The sequence below is a fragment of the Schistocerca piceifrons genome, chromosome 1 (assembly GCF_021461385.2).
Source record: "Schistocerca piceifrons isolate TAMUIC-IGC-003096 chromosome 1, iqSchPice1.1, whole genome shotgun sequence".
Lineage (NCBI taxonomy): Eukaryota > Metazoa > Arthropoda > Insecta > Orthoptera > Acrididae > Schistocerca > Schistocerca piceifrons.
The window spans coordinates 879,351,488-879,378,659 of record NC_060138.1 but is presented as its reverse complement, the minus strand read 5'-3'; the positions used below and the strand labels follow the sequence as shown (position 1 = coordinate 879,378,659).

The following is a 27,172-nucleotide window of genomic DNA, read 5'->3' as shown; positions in this document are numbered from 1 at the left end:
TATCAAAGATAGGTTGAGCACAAGATAGTTACACTATCTTTCTTTTTTCTGGTATTATAATCATGAATGTCACTGTTGTTTTTAAACTGGTCCATGATGTTGAGAACAAATTTCATTAGTGAGTAAATGTTCTGTGAGGCTGTTGTAAGAATTCCCAATCTTTTAAAAAGATGCCTACAAGATGTGCGACTATGAACCCCACACATTATTCTAACCACTTTCTTTTCAGGAGTGAATACTATTTGTCTAAATGTTGAGTTACCCCAAAATATTATTTCGTATGACATCAGAGAGTTCAAATGGTTCAAATGGCTCTGAGCACTATGGGACTTAACATCTTAGGTCATCAGTCCCCTAGAACTTAGAACTACTTAAATCTAACTAACCTAAGGACATCACACACATCCATGCCCGAGGTAGGATTCGAACCTGCGACCGTAGCAGTCCCGCGGTTCCAGACTGCAGCGCCTAGAACCGCACGGCCACCACGGCCGGCCCATCAGAGAGTGAGAGTATGCAAAGTACGTTAGCTTACTAATTTCTATATCCTCAAAATTGGCAATTATTCTGATTCCAAAAGTTGCTGAGCCTACTCGTTTTAGAAGATACAAAATATTAATTTTCCAATTAAGATTCTCATATATGTGTACACCCAAACAAACTTAGTATGCTCTACCCCATCTACTGACTTCTGTTGATGTGCTATATTTATTGAAGGAGCTGTACTTTTTTTAGCAGAATATTGGATGTGCTGCGTTTTTTTCTAAGTTTAGAGCATCCCATTTGCAGAAAACCAATTAATGACTTTTCCAATGACCTTATTTGTATAATTTTCAATTGGAGTTTCTTTTACCATATTAATAATGCTGCTTGTATCATCAGAAAACAGTGTGAGTTCAGCTTCCTGTTTCAGATAGGAAGGGATGACGTTCACATACATCAAGAACAGAAGGGGACCCATGATTGAAACCTGTGGAACACCTAATGTAATTTCATCCCAGTTAGATGAAGTGGAAAACTTATTTAAATCACTTGAACCATATAAGGAAACTTTTTGCTTCCTGTTCTGTAGGTACAACTTAAACCACTCATATGCTATTCCGTTTGTACCATAGAACTGTAATTTCTCTAACATAATGTTATGGTTCACACAATCAAATGCTTTGGACAAGTCACAGAAAATATCTATTGGTGACATTTTACTATTTAAAGACTCTATTATGTGTACAGTCAAATTTTATATTCCTATCTCAGCGAAACAGCATTTTTGAAACCCGAACTGTGATTTACTAAGTATCCCATTACTGTTGAGTTGGCTAACCACTCTTGGGTACATTACTTTCTTGAAGATTTTTGAAAATGCTGTAAGTAAGGATACTGGCCGATAATTATTGACATCTGTGGTGTCCCCATTTTTCTAGAGCGGCCTGACAATGGCATATTTTAACCTGTCTGGGAAAATACCTTGAGTTAGTGATGCATTACATATGTGACTCAGAACATCAACTGTAATTGCTCCACATTGGTTTAATATCTTATTAGATATGTCATTTACTCCAACAGAAAATTTATTTTTCAAAGATCTAATAATTTTAGTTATTTTACAAGAGGTTGTTAGGTGAAACTTAACCTGACTAAATTTTTTCAAAACAGTCTCTTCTATGTACTGCCTGGCTTTTTTTCTTTAACTGTTCTCACAAATTTTTTATCCTACACTTGGACACGTTCTTGTGCACAAAATTTGGCCCTTGTTAGCAGTATTTCTATCGTAACTGGACATCTGAAGTAAAAAAAAAAATACAGTCGTGGTGAAATGTATTCTTTCGAGATATTTAATTAACTACTTTAGCATCTCAAGAACATCTAGGTCGCAGACGCTGATCACGTGTTCGGTTAACAAAGATGCGCTCAGTGAATTAGCACATGTTAACAACAGGGATACGTAAGTTCCGTGAATATGATCCACTTAATCGCTGCACGCCTGTTGTGGAGTGCCGTCTCATGATGACGCACACGAGGCACGTGGGAGACCCACAGCTGACGCTTGTGGTTAGCCAATGACGTCAGAAGCGGGAGAAGCACTTAAGACTTCCGGTTCGCGCTACGCTGAATGCGGGAGGAAATAGGCAGATAATATAGGCAGAGACACAGGAAATGTTACGGGAGAGGTCAGGCTTAAAACGTGTGGTAATATAGAAAGTGAAGGTTCAAGGCTAACAGAAATAAAATTTAAGTTGTTGTATTTTCAGACGCGGCTGCAGTTTCATCTCCTGAAACTATTTTGTATTTCAGAAAAATGACACGAAGGAAGTAACATCATCTTTTTGCTTAAAATGTAAGATTTATTTGAAAGTAAACGTTTAATAAAAACTGAAGATAAATTGTTTTCTCGTGGTTGGCCACATAGCCATTCTTTCCATATTTTTCCAACAGTGAAAAACTTTAGTCAACTTCAAAAATAAAGAAACTCTGATTTAGGGTCCCAAACGAATGGATATAAGAGGCGATTGTGCCGAAAGCAGTAAGGCATCACTCTTTTTTCTTACGACGCAGTTAATAAAATATGTACTTGAGAAAGTGATTTAAGCTGTTAACCTGAACGTCAGCCTCAAACACTTATTTATATATTGAAATAATGTTTTGGAAACGTGATATAGTGTAAAGGGGCAAATATTTGCACAGTGCCAGCGTGTGCACCTTTTTTATGTACTGCAATGCTAAACCGAACATTCCTTTCTGCTGAAATCATTTACCACTTTGTTAAGCAAAGTCGGGAGCAGTAAGTTACATGTCAATATAACAGCGTCGAAAATCAAAGTAAGAGATGTAATTTATTTGCCGTTTTATCAGACAAAAACTCTCACTGAACTCTTAAAGAAAACAAGTTTTCAGTTGAAAAATTCAGAGAAAAACTTTTCTTAGTAGACGGCCCTGATACTGTTGAGTAAACAGTTCAGTTTCAAGGTGCTTTGTCTACTTGAACTATTATATACCTTTGGATTAGTATTACTTTTTACAGCACATAAGTCGATGACAGTAGATTTTCTTCTCTCCAAATCGCTGATGTTCCTCTTTCTTCATAAATCTAAGTTAATATTTTTCGCAGTTCATGGTCATACATCTATATGAGGATGAACTACAAAAAATATCGAAATCGGACATACTAGAGGTGTTCTGAAACTGTAGCTTTATAGACAGAATATGTGAAAATGCTACGTTTCTTTCGTAATTACAGGCTACAGTTGTCAACAGTTGACAGTTGATGGATGGAGAGACGACATCACATTACAGGTGGTTTGCGTAAACCAGTTGTGTTGGCTACTGATGAATCACACATGTTAATCGTGATAATCCCTTCAGCACCACTAATGCCTGAAGATGGTGCACTGAAGCGCCGTATCTGGTAGCTACACAGTAAATGACATCATAAGGTCTGCTGTAGGTGTTTCATTTTTTTACTAGAGTGTAAGTGGTTCGATGAACCTTTGCCAGGCACATAGATGGTGAGTGATTATTCAAACGTTAATTGCTTATTTACTACAGTCAGCTGGCTAAAAAGCATTAAAAAATTACAGCAAACTGCAATGAAACCAGAAAGCTTTAGAAGGAGAATAAAAAGTGAAAGGTACAGAAGGTTAACAAAGTCTTAAACTTTGAATAAAACTCAAGAGAGAGAGAGCAGTTGACGGCAAACAGAGGCGAAGTGAAAAGTAAATACTGAGACACCCCTGTATCACTTTGTCTTTATGTTTAACAGCAAGATAGCGAAAAGAGTTTCATACAATTACATCTAATTATCATTAACCGCCTCTTCATTCGTCTACGAACTGTAAGTGTAAATCTATACGCTACCGGTCGCAAATTTTCTTTTAAAGGGACAGACACTAAATGCATTCAAACGGAGGCCGATGTAGGACGAGGAGGGAAGTGTAGGCCACAACACTCAGGTCAAATGGCGAGAAAACAAGTGTGGCGACGGAGCCGTAAACGTTGTCAGCTATGTACGAGAGGCAACCTGGCATACAAGTCACTATTAGCCCGCTATGTAATCATATGAGCGGACTCAAGATGCAAAATTAAACGTTGGCACTATTCCAGACACGAGGCAGTAGTATTTAGAGTCTACGCGTTTCGTATACACTCGCCACTTCCTGTGGTCGCAGCAACGGACCCACCTCCTGGACGCTGCATCTAACACTTGCAAATGTTTGTACTGGACGCGGAGAGAAGGAATTTTATGAAAATTTTCGTGAATCGAGTACTATTCACAAAATAACCATAGTTTGAAGATGTCGTCCACATTTAAATCAAATGTACACTATCTGATCAACAGTATCCGGACACCCCTATGTAATGCAGAATTAGCCACTAGAGGCCACCAGGAGTATGAAATGGAGAGGGGAATGTTATGTTGTCAGCAGAAAAGCAATAACGGCAGATTGGATCGGTCAGGTTAGCTCAGTGGCTTTGAACGTCGAGTAGTCATTGGCTATCACCTGAGAAACAAATCCATCAGGGACATTTTAACGCTCCTACAGCTGCCCAAGTCGACTGTTGGTGACGTGACTGTGAAATGTAAACGTGAAGGAGCAACCAAGACCACGCGGGCATTTGTATACTAACGGACGAGGACAGACGAGCATTGGGTGTGATTGTAAAAAGATCTCGTGTAATCGGCGGAAGGAGTCACTCGTGAATTCGAAATTGCTACCAGCAGTCCAGCTGGTGCAACGACTGTGCTTAGGGAGTGAAAAAAAATTGAGTGCAATAGTCGAGCAGCTGCTCATATGCCACACAATGCTGCAGTCAGTGGTCAGCGACGCTTAGGGTGGTGCAAAGAGCGATGCTGCTGAGCGGTGGATAACTGGAAATGAGTGATTTTTAGTGATGAATCACGCTATACCCTGTGGCAGTCCGATGGAATGGTCTGGTTTTGCCGCATGCCTGGAGAACGTTAATTGCCATCATGTGTAGTGACAAAAGTGAACTACAGAGGAGGTAGTGCTACCGTACAGGAGTCTTTTTCCATGGTTAGGGCGTGGTCACCCTGTAGCACTTAAGAAACGCTGAATGCGGAAGAATATGTACAAATTTTATAGTACTGCAGACTGCATACATTAGAGGAACAGTTAGGAGACGATGGTTCTTTGTAGGATTATAACAATCCACGCTCTCTTAAAGCAGTAGGGCATCTACATCTACATGGTTACTCTGCAATTCATACTTAAGTGCCTGGCAGAGGGTTCATCGAACCATTTTCATACTACTACTCTACCATTCCACATGAAGGCTTCTGATAAACTGCTGGTTTCTATGCGATGATACGAAGGTTGGAATTTAAATAGTGGCAACTATTTATTCACAACCGATACAAAAGAGTTACATGTTTACATCAGTTACTGTCCTTCAAAGTAGTCATCAGCGTTGTGTAGAACCCGTTGCCAGCGATGTTGAAGGCGTAGTATACCGTTAGCAGAGCCTGTTTTCTGTTGATGTTGCGAATGGAGCGGTCTACTGCCTGGCGAATCTCTGGAACAGTTCTGAAGCGAATACAACGAAGTGGTTCTTTCATCTTCGGAATAAAATCAGAGTCACAAGGATTTAAGCCCGGGGAGTGTGGTGGATGGTACAGTACTTCCCAGTCCCATCAACCGAACAGAGCAGCCACAGCTTGCGTTGTATGCGCCCGCGCATTGTCGTGCAAAATGATGGGTGGGTTACGCAGAAAGTGTCGCCACTTCTTTCGCAAAGCTGCTCGCAGGTGATGCTCCAAAAACGAACAGTAATACTGTGCATTGACGGTCTGTCGTGGAGGAACTTAATGCGTTAGGATACCACCATCACATTCGTACACGAGAATCATCATAACTTTAAACCACTCCATTCGCACCATCAACAGAACAGGCTATGTTAACGGTATACTACGCCTTCCACATCGCTGGCAACAGGTTATACACAACGCTGGTGACTACATTGAAGGACAGTAACAGGTGCAAAGATGTAACTCTATTGTATCGCTTGTGAATAAATAGTTGCCACTATTTAAATTCCAACCTTCGTATCATCACATAGAAACCAGCAGTTTATCAGAAGCCTTCATGTTCTCTTTTATTATTCTTTTTAGTATTCGTCCTGGCCGGCAGCTGTGGCCGAGTGGTTCTAGGAGCTTCAGTCTAGAAGCACGCGTCTGCTACGCTCGCAAGTTCGAATTTTGCCTCAGGCATGGATGTGTGTGATGTCCTTAGGTTAGTTAGGTTTACGTAGTTCTAAGCCAAGGGGACTGATGACCTCAGATGTTAAGTTCAATAGTGTTTAGAACCATTTGAAGTATTCGCCCTGTAGTGTGAGTGCGTGAGGAGTAAAGAGGTTCGAAGGAAGAATCGTTTCAAGATACTGAAATCAGCATCGATGCTTGTTTTGATCGAAGCTCTGACAATTCGCATGAAGCAACGGACAATATTCGGTAATAGTTTCCATTGGTATACCCATTGTGTGGTCCTGACTACTTAGAAACCTCTAGAGAAAAACCCCATTTCCACGTTCTTTGCTGTGATACATATGCATTAATTTAATGATAAAGAAGAGTGACAGGCGTTCTGTTCCAGTGCTACACGCAACAGCGTAATGCAAATTCACTTATCTTACAAAATCCATTGCAGTCGGTCTGTAGGTCGCGACACCAGGAGAGTGATCACTCTTGTGCTGCAGTGGGCTCTGACTGGATTTGCATGGACGACAAGACTAGTCCAGTCATAGAGTCAACGGAGAGTAAGAACGTTGTGCCAATGTAGTATTCTGAATACTCGCTTTCCTGAAATCCACAAGTTATAAGTGGGACGCTCTCTGATGACATTATGCACTGAAGACGCCGTCGCTACAGTAATTTCAGGATTTATAAATCAAATTATTGTCATATCATGGTAGCGATAAGTACATTTATTGAATTATTTATGGGTTTATTTCATCTAGCAGTTTAGCAGTTTTAGGTGATTCAGTCTCACAGTTAAATTTACACGAGCATTCTTAGAGATTCTTCTCATACGAGGGACGCTCAGTAAGTAATGAAACACTTTTTTTTTCTGAAAGCAGGTTCGTTTCATTCAGGATTCCAATACACCGTATTATTCCACAATCCTCTGGCTACAAAACACTATTTTTCAACATAATGTTCGTTCAATGCGACGACCTTACTCCACGTAACTGGGAGGGCCTATAACCCCGCATGATGCCATTATGAAGGTCGACGTCGGATCCAACATCTTGATGCTTCACTAACCTCCCCATAATCCACGTACTGCTATCTGGGGAGTACATCATTCACCGGCCAAACAGATAGAAAGTGGAAGGTGCGAGATCAGGGCTGTAGGGTGGATGAGGAAGAACAATCCAATGGAGTTTTATGAGCTCCTTTCGAGTGCGCAGACTTATGTGAGGCCTTGCGTCGTTATGGGGAAGGAGAACTTCGTTTGCATGCTTGTGGCGACGAACAGTCTGAAGCCGTTTCTTCAATTTCCAAAGTGTAGCAAAGTACACTCCAGAGTTGGTCGTTCCATCCTGAGGGAGGACATCAAACAAAACCGGCCGCGGTGGTCTAGCGGTTCTAGGCGCTCAGTCCGGAACCGCGGGACTGCTACGGTCGCAGGTTCGAATCCTGCCTCAGGCATGGATGTGTGTGATGTCCTTAGGTTAGTTAGGTTTAAGTAGTTCTAAGTTCTAGGGGACTGATGACCACAGATGTTAAGTCCCATAGTGCTCAGAGCCAGCCAGCCATCAAACAAAATGATTTCGTCAGAGTCCCAGAAGACCGCTGTCATGACTTTACCGTCTGAGGGTGTGGCTTTGAACTTTTCATTTAGAGGAGAGGTGGTGGAGCGCCACTTCATAGATTACCGTTTTGTTTCCCGTTCGAAGCGATGAACCCGTATTTCATCTCCTGTGACGATGTTCGAGAAAAAATTGTCAAGATCAGCTTCGTAACGCGCAAACAATTCAGCACAGATGGTCCATCGTTGTTCTTCATGGTTCTCTGTTAGGAGGAGAGGCACCCAACGTGCACTCAACTTCGAGTACCCCAAGTGGTGGATGAGTGTGTCAGCACTAGCAACAGAGACATCCAGTTGTGCAGTGAGGTGTGTGATTGTGATCCGTCGGTCACCTCGTATGAGAGTGTCCATACATTCCAGCATTGCAGGAGTTACTGTTGCGTGCGGCCGGCCAGCACGCAGGAGATTGGAAAGGTTTGCGCGACCTTTTTACGATGATGACTGTTTGGTGCTGTTTGTAGGTTTCTGTCCTCTGTTGGAGGCCAGACCGTATCGTTTAGTCGACACGGTTGCAGTTGTTTGTCTTCTTCTCGTGTTCACTGGCGCCACTTGGTTTCGCAAGCGTTGCTTGTCCGCTAGTGGCAGCAGCAGCGGTTATCGTTATGTAGTAACTGTGGCCCTATCTTTGGGGCGACGTCGTGGCTTCTTCCGGGTCGTGTCAGAGAGCAGTTCGGTTGGGGACTCAGGAGGAGCCAGGTCCGCACAGTGCGACAACATGCCGAGACTGCTGGCGGCGCGCATGGACTGCCGGATCGAAGGCCTGTGGTCACGAGAGTGCACGACCTCGTTGTAAACAGGATCCTGCAAGCTTTAAGTTGTGTGCATTTCGATTCAAGTAGAGAAACCTCCACCATTGCGAGATCTTGCGATTCTCCAGTGACTTGGGTTCGTGTTGGTGCTCGTAGTGTTGTCGAAGCGAAGAGCTGCAAGAAGAGTGCTTGGGGAAGGCGGAACTGATTAGCTTTCCTGGACTTCTATTTAGTATTTATTGCGTTCAGTTTTTTACTATTCATTAAGTTCTACCAGCGGTATTTTTCATGTCTCGTGGCCACTATCACCCCAGTTACCTGCCCTGGGGGTTAATGTATGTAATGGCAGTGTACGTTTCCTCACCTCTCCGCTGCTGTCCGGTGAGGCGTGTAATCTTGACAGCTTTCTTGATTGTAGGTTCGTTGGCGATTCTTCTGCTCTGATGGTAGTGATTCCTTTCTCGTTCTGGGCGCTCTAAGCACAGTATTCTGCAGGTGGAGTCCAGACCGCCGGTTCCGGCTTTGCAGTATTTTTACATCTTGGCATTTGGTTTAAATCATCAGTCACTCGTTAGACTGCCACTAGTCTGAGTTACCATCTTGTGAAGTGAATGCAAATCTTGGCTGCCTATCTCATCGCTCGTAAAAGTGTTTTTTGCTGGACCTACTCAGAAGTCGATTCCTGGTGCACCGTCTGTGACCGGCCCTTGTGTTTTACTATTGTATTTGCTGTTTAACTGTATGTTTATAAAATTTTTTATATAATTGATATTCTTGGAATCCGTTACAGGAGGTTTAAATGGTTCCTGTACCAAGTTTATCATCATTTGTCTCACTCGTTTGGTGATCAGTTGCCTGTCTTTTTAAATTAACCTTTGCTATTGCATTGCTGTTTTACAGCTAAATTGTTAATAACTGCCTTTCTTCGCGTTAAAGGCCTTCAGACATGACTGTGGTTACTTGCCTTAAAATTCTAATTGGGATCACATTGGCTTGGTTTTTAAAACATTATTTGCTGCGTCTGTATTTTATGCTCATTGTAACGCATTGAAAGTACTATTGATTACGCAGTTGTTTATTTCTTCATTAATAACGTGTGATACCTTGATTTATTTCTGAGTCTGGAATTACCGTTTTAGAATAAATGTGTGTAATTGCAAATGAGAACCAATAGTAACTGATTACGGCGCCGTCCACAATCGTAACCGAATCCTGCCTTCCTTGACTACCAGGTCTCAATAACAGACGCCTCGTCCAGCAACTCACCGACCTTTGTTCACAGACAGGTCTCCGTAGACATTCCACAAACGCCTAAGAATATCTGCGATGCTCTGGTTTTCCGGCAAAAAAAGACAGCTCTCTGCTTGGTACGTATCTCCGTTATGGCTACATATAGCACCGCCACCTAGTGGAACTTCGTGAAACTACAGTGGCTGAAGCGAGAATATTCCACGAAACCCCGCAACGAATTACGTATTTTTTCAAACGAAATTGAGAAAAAAAATGTGTTGCATTACTTACTGAACGCCCTTCGTTGCTAACATTGCATGTAATACATACATACATACATACATACATACATACATACATATACTAACGGTAATAACAGGTATTGCTCAAATAATGATCCTGATAATTACATTAATTTCAGGTTTAATAACATTCTGTTATGTACATTTTCTTATAATGTGACGTTCGCGTTTTCGTAATGATATACCAACAGAAAGGCAAGGCAGAAGTTCAGGAACAATCTAATATGGAGCTTTTAAATGGCCCGAGGAAGAGCGATATGTAACAGAAAAACGTAAACGTGGTACTGAGAAAAAGGCTACAGAAACGATAGATAAAAAGTACTATTCATAGATGCAGGTGACAAAAGCTGGAAGAGTGTTGACAACGCGAAATTAATACTAGCTCGCTATGGGATAGGAAGAGACAGAAAAAGTTTTGAAACTTTCTAGCAGACTAAAATTGTGTGGCGGACCGAGACTCGAAGGTAGGATCTTCGTCTTTCGCGAGCAAGTGCTCTACCAAATGAGCTACCCAAGCACGACTTACGACTTCTCCTCACAGCTTCACTTCAGCCAGTACCTCATCCCCTAACTTCCAAACGAAGAAGCTGTGAGGAGAGACAGTGACGCGTGCTTGGGTAGTCAGTAGAGCACTTGTCGCGAAAGATACAGGTGTAAGATTCGAGTCTCGGTCAGCCTCACAATTTTAATCTGCTTGGAAGTTTCATACCAGCAAACAGTCTGCTGCAGAGTGAATAATTCACTCTACAAAAGTTTTAGTCTTCTTTGGAATTGGTGAAAGTTCCTCGAATTTTCGTTAGGAAACAAAGTGAGTGAAGATCGCGTCACTTGTCCGGTCGCTGCGCGCAGAAGACAAACTTAATGAGACAACCGAATTATCCGCCATTTTCTCTTTCCGCTTTTTGCCTTGTTAAATTATATGACAGTACGGAGTATCGGAAGGATTAAAGACTCGAACTGTGTTATTTTACTTTCGGAAGAAAGATTTCCTCAATTTTTAAAGTGCACGCTGGCACGAGAGAGAATTCCTACTTGATGCCAAAGCGTGTTCCGTCCAGTTTAGATATAAATGATTATGCCTTGTTCTTTTAGTGTATTTTGGTACTATAACAAAGTGCCATCACTTAATATGCAAGGAACTACGTAATGGAAATCAAGTTTCAGAGTGAAGCTAGGCTCACGTGACACTTCCTAGGGTTTGGTACGAGACACAGGTCCTGTGCCCTTCTTGATTCTGTATAAATGTGATCACCCTCACCTGGTATGGTAGAAGCGATATTCTTAGAGTTGGCACTGGTAGTTGCAAGACTGTAACGTAGACGAGTTGCCACTTACACGCAGGAAAGAATGCAATGGGCGAGGGCTGAACCCTGTGGGACGGCTGAGACCACTTTTGCCCACGGTTTGTCCCTAAATGAAAAAATAGTTGATATCTGCTTGAATGGTTCACAGACGGCGGGTTGCATAGTGCTACGCAAACTGTACGTTATTCCACAAGGCAACTCCTCCTGACTCTCAGGTGCTACTGAGGCACTGATGTTGTGGCTCGCCAATTTCTGCGCTGGCTCGCTAGAAAAGGTCGTTATGCAGTTTGCAAAACACCATCCGCTGTGACGACCATGAACCACTCAACCAGTTATTACGTTACGAAAGGATCAAAGAGCCCATGATTGACATCTCCGATATGATTCGACGTTGCAGTCCCTGTGTCGTTCAGAAGTTCGGTGCAATGTTCCTTCCGACATGCACGTATCTTATTTATCCGCCTACACTGGGCAAAGGACTTTCAATTGAAATGTCTCCCCTGTATACATAATGGATTTACGAGCGTAGGTTGTAGTCGCATGGTTGACACCTACAGAAGTTTATGTCTGGCTGTCAATCGCGCTCGAATAGCCTAAATGTAAGGGAACGCTCGCGATAAGCCAGGATTCCGGGTTTGCGTCCCAGTGTGCCACAAATTTTCACTGTCGTCATTCCAATACACAGCTGATGATAGTCCATATTCGCAACTGCGAATACATTTAATGTATAACTGACAATTGTTTGTCAGGTTGTTGTCAACATATATGAGTTCATTGTTTCAAAAATTCAAGTTAGGTGTTCATATAGACTTTTAGCAACAAAAAATGCAAAAATCATATGTCATCATTGTTTAGTTTTGAGGAGGCAAGGAACTACACCTTTCAAATGTTATTGGAAAATCGTGATTTGGCAGGATTCCTAGTGTCCAGTGTCGGTCAAGCAACAAATTATCCTCAGGCATTATAAACGACATTAATTACGGGACGTATATCCTACTATCATTTGTATCCATATCAACGATGTAGGACATCAAAAAATAGAATTCAAGAAAGTACCCGGTTTATGCATTGAACATTACAAGTTCATTAACAGGGCAAAGTAGAACACGAGACTCAGATTTTTGTGTAGTTTTAGTAAAATTAAATACATTGACAGGAAAAAAATTAGTAGACCGGGAAAGGCGACGCTGACTTTGATGCGAAGACGGTATATGCCACTTGGGAGAAAGTAGATGTACTGATAATGGTTTCAATTAGTGCGGCAACAGATGCCGTAGCGGTATAGCTACCAGAGCGCCAACTGTGTGTACCCTTTAATAGGGAACGCTCACAATCAAAAGGCTCAGTATGCTGCAAACGCGTGAAGCAAGCAAGGGGCCACGCCACGGAGACGCACTCGTGCTTCCTACAGTCAACTGAGCAAGTGAATGGGGTCAAATTGTGCTTCCGATAGGCGGGACTGTCCTTCCGCAGAACTGCCACACAAGTTGGACGTGCTGTGCCAGTTGTGCAACGGCGCTGGTATCAGTGGTCACGTCAGCATTCTCACACCCGGAGGCCACGTTACGGGCGTCCACGCATCACAGACGCCCGCCAGGATCTTCGTATTGTCAGAGCAGTGCGGCAGATCGTATTGATACAACTGCTCCGGTAAGACGACTTGTGAGCCCAGACGTGTCAACAGGAACAGCTGCGAACCAGTTACCGGCAGTGGGAATACGGACACACACACTTCCAGCTCGTCTTCCAATCATGCCACAGCATCGACCTGTATGGCTCGACAGGTGGCGTTAGAGGATCACTTGGAATGAAGCGCCGTGGTCTTCAGCGATGAAAGTAGTATCTTCCCGCACGCAAGCGTTCGTCGCTGGTTGTGCTATGTCGTAGAGTGCATTCGTCCAAGACATACTGGATACACCACAGGTCTTATAGTCCGGGATGCTATAAGATGCAAGTCTCTTTCACCTTTTGTGTTTCTGGAGGCGAAGCGAACCAGCGCTCGATAATTGCAGAATGTTCTTAGACCCGTTCTTTCGCCGTTTTTGCAACAGGAAGGTGATATGTTATCCCAACAGGATAAAGCTCACCCAAGCACTACCCATAAAACTGACCATATTCTGCAAGATGTGCAGCAATGTCCCTGGCCACCACAATATCTGGAATTGTCTCCAATCGAGTAAGTGCGCTGCATGATGGGACGAGGAGTGGCTCGTTCGACTCGTCAACCAGCTGTGTGAACAGGGCGAGCAGGCGTGGCATAACGTATCACAGGACAGTATTCACCATTTGCACGATCGACTGCATGTCAGAGGCAGCAACTACAATGCCGCCCATGGAGATCACACCAAGTACTGAGTATTGCAGCATGGGTCGATAACTGGTACCTCAGAACAACTACACCAAGAAGAAAAGCAGATGATAAACGGGTATTCATTGGACAAATATATTATACTAGAACTGACATGTGATTACATTTTCATGCAATTTGGGTGCATAAATCCTGACAAATCAGTACCCAGAACAACCACATCTGGCCGTAATAACTGCCTTGATACGTCTGGGCATTGAATCAAACAGAGCTTGGATGGCGTGTACAGGTAAGGCTGCCCATGCAGCTTCAATACGATACCACAGTTCATCAAGAGTAGTGACTGGCGTATTGTGACGAGCCAGTTGCTCGGCCACCATTGACCAGACGTTTTCAGTTGGTGAGAGATCTGGAGAATGTGCTGGCAAAGGCAGCAGTCGAACAGTTTCTGTATCCAGAAAGGCCCGCACAGGACCTGCAACATGCGGTCGTGCATTATCCTTCTGAAATGTAGGGTTTACCAGGGATCAAATGAAGGATAGAGCCACGGGTCGAAACACATTTGAAATTTAAAGTTCACTGCGAACAAGAGGTGACCGAGACGTGTAACCAGTGGCACCCCATACCATCACGCCGGGTGATACGCCACTGTGGCGGTGACGAATACACGCTTACAATGTGCGTTCACCGCGATGTCGCCAAACACGGATGCGACCATCTTCATGCTGTAAACAGTACCTGGATTGATCCGAAGAAATGATGCTTTGGCATTCCTGCGCCCAAGTTCGTCGTTGGGTACACCATCGCAGGGGCTCCTGTCTGTGATGCAGCGTCAAGGGGAACCGCAGCCATGGTCTCCGAGCTGATAGTCCATGCTGCTGCAAACGTCGTCGAACTGTTCGTGCAGATGGTTGTTGTCTTGCGAATGTCCCCATCTTTTGACTCAGGGATCGAGAGGTGGCTGCACGATCCGCTACAGCCATGCAGATAAGATGCCTGTCATCTTGACTGCTAGTGATACGAGGCCGTTGGGATCCAGCATGGCGTTCCGTATTACCCTCCTGAACCCACCGATTCCATATTCTGATAACAGTCATTGAATCTCGACCAACGCGAGCAGCAATGTTGCCATACGATAAACCGCAATCGCGATAAGCTACAATCCGACCTTTATCAAAGTGGGAAACGTGATGGTACGCACTTCTCCTCCTTACACGACGTTTCAACAGGCAACGCCGGTCAACTGCTGTTTGTGTATGAGAAATCGGTTGGAAACTTTCCTCATGTCAGCACGTTGTAGGTGTCGACACCTGCGCCACCCTTGTGTGAATGCTCTGAAAAGCTAATCATTTGCATATCACATCATCTTCTTCCTGTCGGTTAAATTTCGCGTCTGTAGCACGCCATCTTCGTGGTGTAGCAATTTTAATGGCCAGTAGTGTAGTTTTGCTATGATTTGTAAATGTAATCATTTCTTGCACTCCAAGTGGACTGCTGCAACAACAAGTCTTGTTTGAACTGTAAACCAGTAAAAGAGTGTACTAATTTCTTTTCTGGCAGTGCATAAATATTGTGCCACACAAGGACTTTTAAGAAAAATATTTTTTATCATTTGTCAAGCAATGAAATGAGGGCGTGTACCTCCCATATGGCACCCAGTGGTTGCACGAGGGTGTAAAGGAATACGAGGGAGCACGCAAGCAATCACCTTCACTGCACAGCACCTACGGGAGCAACAGGGAGCGGTAAAAGTGGCGCTGGAATATTAGCTGAACTCCGTTCTGCAGGCTCCTGCAGAGTGTAGTCAACGTCAGGCACAAAAACGGTTACAAATGACTTCTACCCACTGATTTCCGGACGCGTTAAAAGCGGAGCGCGAGGAAATCAATATGCAGATGCGGAGCGCCTGTTTGGGCAGCAGAAGCCAAACGACGACCGGGCACGCGACGCCGATAGGAGCTCCTGGGCTGGAGGCCTTGACCGCCGTCCCCACAGCGCAGCTGCCCGCAAATAGAGGGGCGGCGCGATCCGCCACTTCCGTGATAGGCCGGAGGGCAGCGGGGGCTCATCCCGGCCGCCGGGCCGAGGCACGCGAGCCCCGCATTTAAACACTTGCCGCGGGAGCGGCGCGCGTTATCTCGCCCAGGACCACAGCGCCGCCGGCCTCTGACCTTTTGCGGGGGCGGAGCGCCACCTGGTGGTGGCAGCGCCGGAGGGTGGTGGCGGCGCCGCGCGCTCGCCGCGTGGGCGGTCCGCGACGCAGCCGCGTCCTGCCGGGGGACGCCGCGAGGCAGGGGCGCAGTCGATACTCCCGTCACAAAGGTAGCCTTTGTCTCGACCGGCCTAAGCGGTGCTCACTGGGCCGGGAGCCTCTTCCACCGACCTTGTCCCACTTTTATTCGCATCTCCGCTCCTTTTGCTGCTGCTGCTGCTGCTGCTTACAACGCTTGCCTTACAGCCATCGCCGCGCGGTTAGAGGTACCATGTCACGGACTGCGCGACCCCTCCCGCCGGAGGTCCGAGTCCTCAATCGGGCATGGGTGTGTGTGTTGTTCTTACCATAAGTTAGTTTTACTAGTGTGTAAGTCTAGGGACCGATGATCTCAGCAGTTTGGTGCCTTAGGAATTCACACACATTTATTCACATTTATTTATAACCACCACATTTCCTGCAATTAGAAGCAAGAAGACATGCTATGGTAAGCACGCGGACAAAGATTATGTCAGCCCCGACCGATAGGGGTGGCTCAGTGTTTAGCACAACTGGGCTAGCGTTATAGGGAAGAGAAAGTCCGACTGTTTAAAACCCATCTCGGTAGCCTATTTTACTTTTAGTTCTGAATAACAAGTATTTTTCGGTATTTGTTTGATCTTGGCTATAACAGGATTTTAAATTTTTTTACTAATAGCCGAGTAAAGAAACTGGCAAATCAATTTCCCACAGTACTAATTTTTTTGATTTTTAAATAACACTCTTTAAAAAAACAAGTAATGTTTATTCGTAGAATATCCATTTCTTTGAAATATTGGATTGTAGAAAATGGGGAAAGTGATCAGCACCATTTTAATAAAAATGCTTGCCGTTATCCACTACTAAGAAAAATAGGTGTGGTGTAAAAAAGACTGTACGCAAGTGTGTGTTATGTGCAAGATTTTCCCCGATCTGGTCTATAGGGCAGCTTACTGTCGTCCTCCGACATCGATGGTGATGCAGAATGGCACCATCCCTACCCTGGAAGTATTTTCCGCAGTACAGTAGCAACAAAGTGCAATGCTCCATTTGCTTTGAAAGCAGGTACAACAAACTTGCGACATTATATAAGGAGAAAACATCCACAATGTTCGTTGGAAGAAAATGTTCAGATAGGTATGAATGCCTAAGGAATCAAACTGCTAAGGTCATCGGTCCCTAGACTTACACATTACTTAAACCAACATAAACTGACGTACGCTAACAACAACAACAACAACAACAACACACACACACACACACACACACACACACACACACACACACACACACACGCACGCACCCAAGCCCGAGGGAGGACACGAACCTCTTGCGGGAGAGGTTGCGCAATCTGTGACATAGCGCCTCTAACCGCGCGGCCATTCCACGCGGCCCGTTGGAAGAGAGAGTAAATTTGATTTATACCCAAACAGTTTCACTGCTGCTATAAACTGTAGCTGGTAACTGAACCATCAATCTTGTGGTTGCTTCTAGATGGAAGTGATGACGCAGGGAAGTCATCAACTTGTGACCTTTGGCTGTGGTTGTCATCGCGCCTGTCTCCTTCGCCTTAGTAAATTCTGCTGCACACAATGGGACAGATTTCTACCAGCCTCTCGTGAGCTCCTGCTCCTTCACCTTCATTACCAGTTTCCAGAATTTTTTGGAACTCGACGTTACTGCTTGACGTAATAGCAATAAAGAACCTAAAATCGGTTATTTCGGAAACCAGTTATTTTGAATGATTGCAATACCCAGTTTAAAGTGAAGAGGAAAAGAACCGAGTTTGCACGTAGTTCAAGGGTCGTCTTCATTCAGATCCGGACTTCATGTCCAAAACTATAACTGGAGATGAAACGTGTATTTGTGAGCGCGATCCAGAGACGAAAATTCAGAGTTCCCAATGGAAAATCGATGAATCCAAGTGACGAAAGTTTTGAGTTCCAACGGAAAATCAGTAAATGTTCTCGCCCTAAAGAGGTACGCCAGTCAAAATCAAATATCATTGTCAAACTCCTTGTTTTCTTCGATACGAGAGCATAATGCGACCAGAGTTCGTTCCAAGGAGAACAATTGCAAACGCCGAATTTTAAAAGGGTGTACTGCAACGTTTGCCAAATATTGTACGAAAAAAGAGACCACAAAAATGGGTCAACGGCTATCTTTTTCATCACGATAACGCGTCGTGCAACACCTCGCTGTTGATTCGCGAATTTTTAGCCGGAATAAGGTTTCCAGCTGTCAGCATCTGCCTTACTCACCAGATGTAGCACCATGTGACTTCTGGCTCTTCCCAAAAATTAAAACCGTGCTCAGAGGAAAACGTGTTGAGACCATTCCTGACATTGACAGGGCCACCACAAAGCAGTTGAACTTCCTTCCAAAATAACCCTTTCAGTAATGCTTCCAGTCATGGATTCAACATTAAGATAAGTGCATTGCAAGCCAAGCCCCATACATTGAAGCAGATTAAATACACTCCTGGAAATGGAAAAAAGAACACATTGACACCGGTGTGTCAGATCCACCATACTTGCTCCGGACACTGCGAGAGGGCTGTACAAACAATGATCACACGCACGGCACAGCGGACACACCAGGAACCGCGGTGTTGGCCGTCGAATGGCGCTAGCTGCGCAGCATTTGTGCACCGCCGCCGTCAGTGTCAGCCAGTTTGCCGTGGCATACGGAGCTCCATCGCAGTCTTTAACACTGGTAGCATGCCGCGACAGCGTGGACGTGAACCGTATATGCAGTTGACGGACTTTGAGCGAGGGCGTATAGTGGGCATGCGGGAGGCCGGGTGGGCGTACCGCCGAATTGCTCAACACGTGGGGCGTGAGGTCTCCACAGTACATCGATCTTGTCGCCAGTGGTCGGCGGAAGGTGCACGTGCCCGTCGACCTGGGACCGGACCGCAGCGACGCACGGATGCACGCCAAGACCGTAGGATCCTACGCAGTGCCGTAGGGGACCGCACCGCCACTTCCCAGCAAATTAGGGACACTGTTGCTCCTGGGGTATCGGCGAGGACCATTCGCAACCGTCTCCATGAAGCTGGGCTACGGTCCCGCACACCGTTAGGCCGTCTTCCGCTCACGCCCCAACATCGTGCAGCCCGCCTCCAGTGGTGTCGCGACAGGCGTGAATGGAGGGACGAATGGAGACGTGTCGTCTTCAGCGATGAGAGTCGCTTCTGACTTGGTGCCAATGATGGTCGTATGCGTGTTTGGCGCCGTGCAGGTGAGCGCCACAATCAGGACTGCATACGACCGAGGCACACAGGGCCAACACCCGGCATCATGGTGTGGGGAGCGATCTCCTACACTGGCCGTACACCACTGGTGATCGTCGAGGGGACACTGAATAGTGCGCGGTACATCGAAACCGTCATCGAACCCATCGTTCTACCATTCCTAGACCGGCAAGGGAACTTGCTGTTCGAACAGGACAATGCACGTCCGCATGTATCCCGTGCCACCCAACATGCTCTAGAAGGTGTAAGTCAACTACCCTGGTCAGCAAGATCTCCGGATCTGTCCCCCATTGAGCATGTTTGGGACTGGATGAAGCGTCGTCTCACGCGGTCTGCACGTCCAGCACGAACGCTGGTCCAACTGAGGCGCCAGGTGGAAATGGCATAGCAAGCCGTTCCACAGGACTACATCCAGCATCTCTACGATCGTCTCCATGGGAGAATAGCAGCCTGCATTGCTGCGAAAGGTGGATATACACTGTACCAGTGCCGACATTGTGCATGCTCTGTTGCCTGTGTCTATGTGCCTGTGGTTCTGTCAGTGTGATCATGTGATGTATCTGACCCCAGGAATGTGTCAATAAAGTTTCCCCTTCCTGGGACAATGAATTCACGGTGTTCTTATTTCAATTTCCAGGAGTGTAAAATTCCATGTACGTTTATTACTTTGTTTCTAATAAAATGATTCGCCGTATTTTTTGATCACACCTCTCACAGCTCCCACACACAGCGGGTTAAACTCCTCACTGGGTCCTCTGTGCACTCGACACCTTCCATCATTTGGAAAAACGAAACTCGCGACTCGTCAGACCACACTAAGCGCCTCGAGTCAGCCACGGCGCAGTTCTATGTTGTTTAGCCCATGCATGTTTATATGCGCAATGAGAAATAACCTTTTTTACCAGGTGCACGACTGAAAATGTCGACTGACGCAGTTTCATACGCAATGTTCGCTCGGAAACTGGTTAAAATGCACCAACAGTCACTTACCTCTGCTGCCTATGAGTCAGGATATTCTAACCATCACTTCTCGTGACCGGTGTGTCCAAGAGCAACGGAAATAGCTCGTTTCTGACGTTTCACTGGGGTAGTAAATTTGTAATGGGACAGCTCGTCCAAATCCTTTAGGCTCTTTGCAGTCTTGCGTATGTGTGTAAATCAAGAAACAGTTTTCTAAGTAATTTTGGTTCTATTTTTTTATATTGAAAGTGGCACTAAACACACATAGCATGGTGACTAAATTTAACGCCATCCATTGTCCTAGGCACGGTCTCTTAAGCTGGGAATTAATGTCCAAACTGGTTATTTAAACTTCGTAAAATAATTACCGGTTGGGCGCTATTCATTCGTAGAAATTTCGCCGATATTCGACTTTGGGTCAACGTTGCCAATATTTATGAACACTAAACTTCGAAATTTTCGTATAGATTTATGGTGAAATCACATCGCAAGCTGCCCAGCGTTGTGAATACTTATCGTGTACGCTGTAAAGCTCTACGTGCCGTTGACGTCCGCGATGAATACTGACTGCTACGATGCGTGGAAGTAGAGCAGCTCCTCGGAATGACAGTGGCGTCTTCATAAAAGTACAGCAGCAGCAGTTGATTACTGTGCTCCGACGAAGACTTGGGATGTCAACGTACATACTAACGACGCTACATAGACGGAAACGTTTCCCCAACAGCATCTGAACTGAACTGTTGCCGACTGGCAATGAGTAAGTAGCCATCTCTGGGTGATTACGGATTAGACGTATAAGAGGAAATCGACGTCGAATTGCCGGACTAGAAGCGTCTTAAAAGACCTTGTAGCTCAAACATATGGTGATGATGTTTGGTTTGCGGGGCGCTCAACTGCGCGGTTATCAGCGCCCATACAAATTCCCAACCTTTGCTCAGTGCAATCTCGCCACTTTCGTGATGAGGATGAAATGATGAGGACAACACAAACACCCAGTCATCTCGAGGCAGGTGAAAATCCCTGACCCCGCCGGGTATCGAACCCGGGACCCCGTGCTAGGGAAGCAAGAACGCGACCGCGAGTCCACGAGCTGCGGACGCCCAAACATAGTTGACAGCAGACGAAAGATGGGGGCAACTGTATTTCCGGGAAATGTTTTCATGAACTCATGAAGGCCTATTAATCCAAATTGAATACAGCAGCGAACAATTCGTACGTGAATCCGCCGTCGGTCATCAAGTCCACCCCAGTATGTTTATATTAATCTATGAAGGAGGAGTTCGACGCTCAGCAGAATAATACCCATTGGGAAATGGCCATTAGTGTCCGTAAAAGGATAGGTTTTTGCTTCAAAGTAGTTACATGAATTCTCCTCCTTCCGCAATCACCACGTATATTCTTCGTAAACTAAAACGGAATACCTTCTTTGGAGGTTCATGGAGATCTGCCAGCACCAGAATGAGTCACTTCATGCTGATCTAGCTACTTGGTACTTAGTACAAACCTCTGCAGGAATTTTTGTGCTTAATGTCCTCATCATATAATCAGTTAGCCATTAACGGTGTTCAAAGGTAATACTCATTTCATAGCACAAAGGAGAGAGACGTATGTTTCAATGAAAAATATGATTACACAATGTTGAAACCGATAATTTTACACCAGCTGGTCTGGAGATAAACGTTTCTTGTAAGATTGGGATTCGAATTACCTGAGATCGACAGTTTGTGCTTTCTAGCAGTTAAGCGAACTCGGCCGTGGAGGCTGGCATTATACCTTTCTTTCCTTATGTCTTCATCATCATCACATCGTTCAAGATTGACATTTGCACAAGGCTAGTTTTGGAATGATCTCTGCTGCATTACGAACAGGTGATGAGTGACAACAAGGTACAGTATCCAGTCACAGTAAGGTGAACACCTGTCAAATGCCTGAAAAACCAACTTTTGCAGGGCGGACCATTGCGAGCCGTTCAGGAAGACAGTGAGGTTCTAGAATGTAGCGACAAGGATGTGGAGCCATTCCAGCTCCAGAGCCGTGGCCAGCTGCTCTAGATTTCTCGGCTGAGGATCCATGGCGCGTACATCCCGATGGAGGTGGTTCCACAGATTATCGATTGATTTTAAATCCAGGAAGTTTGGTGGCCTGGAGAGTACGGTAAACTGATTCTGATGCTCTTTGAACCACGCATGTGTGACTCGTTGCGCAGTCCTGCTGGTAAATGCCACCCTGTCGAGGAAAAACAAACTGCATGTAGGGGTGGACATGGTCTCGAAGGACAGATGCATGCTTGTGTTGATCCATTGTGCCTCTTGGAATGACGGGATCAGCCAGGAAATGCGATGAAAACATTACCTTAACCATAACTCTTCCTCATCCGGCCTGGACTCTTCCGATGATTGTGGTAGCATGTTTTCAGACGTTTCAGACGTTTCACGTCGTACACGCCATCGGTCATCTGTCCGATGGAGCATAAGATGTTGTTCATCTGAAAAGACCACCAGTCGTCACTCAGTGGACGTCCTGTTGCGATAGAGGCGTGCAAATTCTAGCCTTCGTCGTTGATGAACAGCAGTCAGCATGGGTTCACGGACCAGGCTCCTGGTGCGGAGGTCCATACGCAGCAAAGTTCGCTGAACGGTCGCTGAGGAAACACTACTGTTATCCCCTTGGTTCATCTGGGGGGGGGGGGGGGTCAATTACTGAACAGTTGCACGTTTACTCGCCCATAAACATCTCTGCAGCCGTCGTTCATCACCGCCATCTATGGCCCTTGGTGTACTACAGTTGTCTCGTTGCGTGTTTTGTATAGCGCTATTTTCCCACGCAAGATATACTTTAACCACCGCGGCATGCGAACTGTTAACAAACTAAGCCTTTTCGGAAGTGCTCCCACCCTTGGCCCGAAAGCCAGTGATCATAATCCTTTTGGATGTCAGATAAATCGGTCCGTTTCCGCGTTACGAAAGTGTACTATATTCCACGTCCCCTGCCCCCCCCCCTCCCGGCCCCCCTCCCCCCCCCCCCCCCCCCGGAACGCTTTATATTCCCGCCACTGCAAGCCGGCCGGAGTGGCCGAGCGGTTCTAGGCGCTACAGCCTGGAACCGCAAGACCGCTTCGGTCGCAGGTTCGAATCCTGCCTCGGGCATGGTTGTGTGTGATGTCCTTAGGTTAGTTAGGTTTAAGTAGTTCTAAGTTCTAGGGGACTGATGACCTCAGCAGTTAAGTTCCATAGTGCTCAGAGCCATTTGAACCATTTGAACGACACCGCCAGCTTCAACCCACTTTTCCGCGCGTGTAGACAGATGCTCGGTTGCTAATTGAAACCTCTTTTCACATATCCTCAAACATTTTTGTGAAGATTAACCAAATTATCATGGGGCTGTAGATTTCAGGCTTTAACTAGCTTCAGGAAGGGTACGATAGTGGCGAAACCTAGAGTGAGCCTTGTAGGCATGCAACAACGTTTCAACGACAGTTCCAGGGGTTTGGTTCATTGAGAGCAGTGCGCATGGGCTCTATCCTGTTGCACTTACGTTCCATGCAGAGAATACTACCAAGGCGATATCTCTGTGAAAGCGATGCACGCATGTAAGGAGCCAAAATGACAAATACTTTGTGAGTCAAACGGCTATCTCAGGGAAGTGATTTAAGATTTGGCATATGTTTACAAGACACTTCCCCTTCAGAAAGGTCCCTATTGTCACCACGACTTACATTTCCTTCGCATTGTAGATCCGTATCCATCGAAAGTGACAGCTCGACCTCGGTACCCACACAGTGTACGACAATGTATGAATACAGGTAAGTAGCGAGCAGTGGCGTATGGAGGCTTCGATCGGTCCTGGAAGCGTACACGGATTGCCGCTCGCCATAGTCAGGAAATCTGGGTTCGAGTCCCAGTTCGGCACAAATTTGCATGCATCACCAATTTCCATACCTAATACATCTGATGTCAAAAATATTCGTAATTGTGACAAAATTTCGTAAAATTTCGTTTCACTTAACATTACTGAATGTCATCAGCAGTTTGGTGTCTCTGCCATTGTCATCTCGAATGATACTCGTTAGCCGCGAGATAATACACAGTAATCGATAGCCTTTGAGTCAGACAAAGACGCTTGATTTTCAATACCGTCTGCATCATTCCCTGAGAAATTTCAACCGATTTATCTTGTAAATTATGACAACTATAATGATTGAAAAATGATATGTGTACGATTCCTTGACAGGTCGCTGAATTGTTTTGTTTGAATCTAAGCTAGCGTGCGGAAGGAGAGGCGTCTCTCGCTTCTGTCACTGTTAACACTGCGCACTTGGGCTTCGCGTGCGACCGTCACGATATTGTGTGAGTTCTGTGTTGGGAGGCAAGCCCGCGGCTAGCTTAGAGTGGCGGCAGCGCGCTGTTACCGTGCAAGTAGCGGCTGCTGGCGCCGGGTCTGCTCTACTGACGCTCCTCTCGACGCGGGCTGCAACCGGCGACTGCGTGGGGTAGGCGGAGGCCGAGGCGGCGAGGCCCCCGGGCGCCTCCCGGCGTGCACCGCGCCGTTGCCAAGGAAACGCCACGCGCTATCGAGCGGTCGCGCCACCACAGGTGGGTCGTCTCTCCCCGCCGGAGGCGGGCATTCGCTTCCTCATTACGAGCAGCTCGGCGAGCACTCTCTCAACACGCTGCTAGACAGCCCACCTGTTTATGACGAGCACTATCATTTGTCGCTCGGTTATGTGTAGTCCACGGCCTCGGAAAACGTCATTTCATAAATGCCGCGACGAAGCGCTAGACGCATATCAGTGTGCAATTTCTAAAACTGGCTTACTTATGCCATCGCAATTTAGAAACTAATAGATGTAGAACGTAAATAAATGTAACATCAAAGTAAGGTTATGAAACTTCCTGGCAGATTAAAACTGTGTGCCGGACCTAGACTCGAACTCAGGACCTTTCCCTTCAGCGGGCAAGTGCTCAATTGGTAGAGCACTTGCCCTCGAAAGGCAAAGGTCCCGAGTTCGAGTCTCGGTCCGCCGCACAGCTTTAATCTGCCAGGAAGTTTCATGTCAGCGCACACTCCGCTGCAGAGTGAAAATCTCACTCTGGAAACATCCCCCAGGCTGTGGCTAAGCCAGGTCTCCGCAATATACTTTATTTCAGGAGTGCTAGTTCTGCAAGGTAGGCAGGAGAGCTTCTGTAAAGTTTGGAAGGTAGGAGACGAGATACTGGCAGAAGTAAAGCTGTGAGGACGGGGCGTGAGTCGTGCTTGGGTAGCTCAGTTGATGACGGCACGGTAACTCAGCGTGTTCGGTCAGAGGGTTAGCTGCCCTCTGTAATAAAAAAAAAAAAAAAAAAAACTGAGTTAATGGATCAACGGCGATCTAAAAGGGGTGTCTTGAGACGTCCGCCCCGAGTAGATACAACGAGCGAAAACGAACAAAATGAGATTAACATAAAAAAGAAAGTTGGTAGAGCACTTGCCCGCGAAGGGCAAAGGTCCCGAGTTTGAGTCTCGGTCCGGCACACAGTTTTAATCTGCCAGGAAGTTTCAGATCAGCGCACACTCCGTTGAAGAGTGAAAATCTCATTCCGGAAGTAAGGTTAGTATATTGCCTAAAAATTTGAATGTTTATTTTTGGATGTGAATAGTGCGTGAAAAGATGAATCGCGTTGCCAGCGGTGTGGGTTGGAAACGAGCACCCACTACCCTACTCACTGCGCTGGTAGTTGTTTAGGCGTCGAATTCATCTCCTGTTGCAGATATGATTCGAATTAACATCTAAATTAGCGGATTAGGTGAGGCATACTGATAGATTAAGAACGAAAGGGGATTAGCACAACTCTACTTAAATACACCGTTCATCCAAAAAGTTAGCAGATTCCTTGCGCATAAACGACATCACCGCTGTAACTATAGTGGCAGCTTGAGCTAACAATGTAAATAACAATATGCGTTCGACCAGTCAGTTGCGAGCAGGCAGTGTTAAACAGTGGACGTCCGGCCATAGAGTTTCAAAGTAGTTGTGTCACAAATCGCAATGCAGCAACATCTGCAGATCAGGTGTTCAAGATTCTCTGGCATGTTTTGAGGAAGAGAAAAGTGTGTGGAAAGTTTATCCTGCACACCATGACTCCCGGACGCCTGCTGCGCCTATATTGAAATGCAAGACGTGGACAATTATTTTCTAGAAAATATCATCACAGCTGACGAAACTTGATGTTACCAATACAAATCTACCAAAAAACGACAAAGTGCAGAAATTCATATGAAGGTCAACGCTTTGACGACGTAATTGACACTGAAGGAATTGTGATATGCAAACTGAACAACATCTCAAAGAAATTTTTTTTTTTACAGCTTCACGTGGTTTTATGGCCGTCATATATCTAGTACTCAAGTGGTAGGAGAGTACGCAGAACATCTGAAGGATGAAAACCACCATCTTAAAATCTTTCTATTTTTTAATTAATCCAGCCTCCTAACTTTCTGGACAGACAGGGCAAGGGTCAACTATAAATTCAGTTAAATATGTGTACTTCGACAAAAGACTCGCAATGCTATCTTGGCGAAAGTTATTAACTTTTAAATTATTTGTAGTTACGACCAGCAACGATTATGCACTACACTCGTACCTCTATACCGTCCAATCAGTACCGTCTATTTGGTTGCACTCATCTGCCCTGTAACACACATAGAAGCATAAACCAAATTATAGGCAAAATTAATTACTTCATTTAGGAATATCATTGCTAGCCCCAAGTGCCATTTAATCGCTGATTAACCTAATTATTATGCGGCGATAATATTTTACAAGGGCTGCACATTTTTGACGCATGTAAAGAACGGCATCACGGAAACACCAAAAGCTGTCGTATATTTTTATACAGGGTGTTTCAAACATACTTTTACAAAATTTGGGTACATGTTCTGTACACCAAAACTAGAAAATGGTTCATACAGACATATGTCCGAAAATCCTTTCTGTTTTGCGTTATTAGCGAAAATTAACAATTTATGTGTTT

The 27,172-nt window shown here is 45.3% G+C and overlaps 1 protein-coding gene across 1 annotated transcript in view; it reads right to left on the bottom strand.

The window, feature by feature from the left end:
- The window catches only part of LOC124716520 (WASH complex subunit homolog 1-like), a 312,571-nt gene extending 287,940 nt beyond the window's left edge, over positions 1-24,631 (bottom strand). The window contains exon 1 of the mRNA XM_047243180.1: positions 24,571-24,631. The gene's annotated coding sequence lies outside the window, so the exon portion shown is untranslated. The remainder of the gene's footprint in view (positions 1-24,570) is intronic.
- Between the last annotated feature and the right edge of the window lie 2,541 nt (positions 24,632-27,172).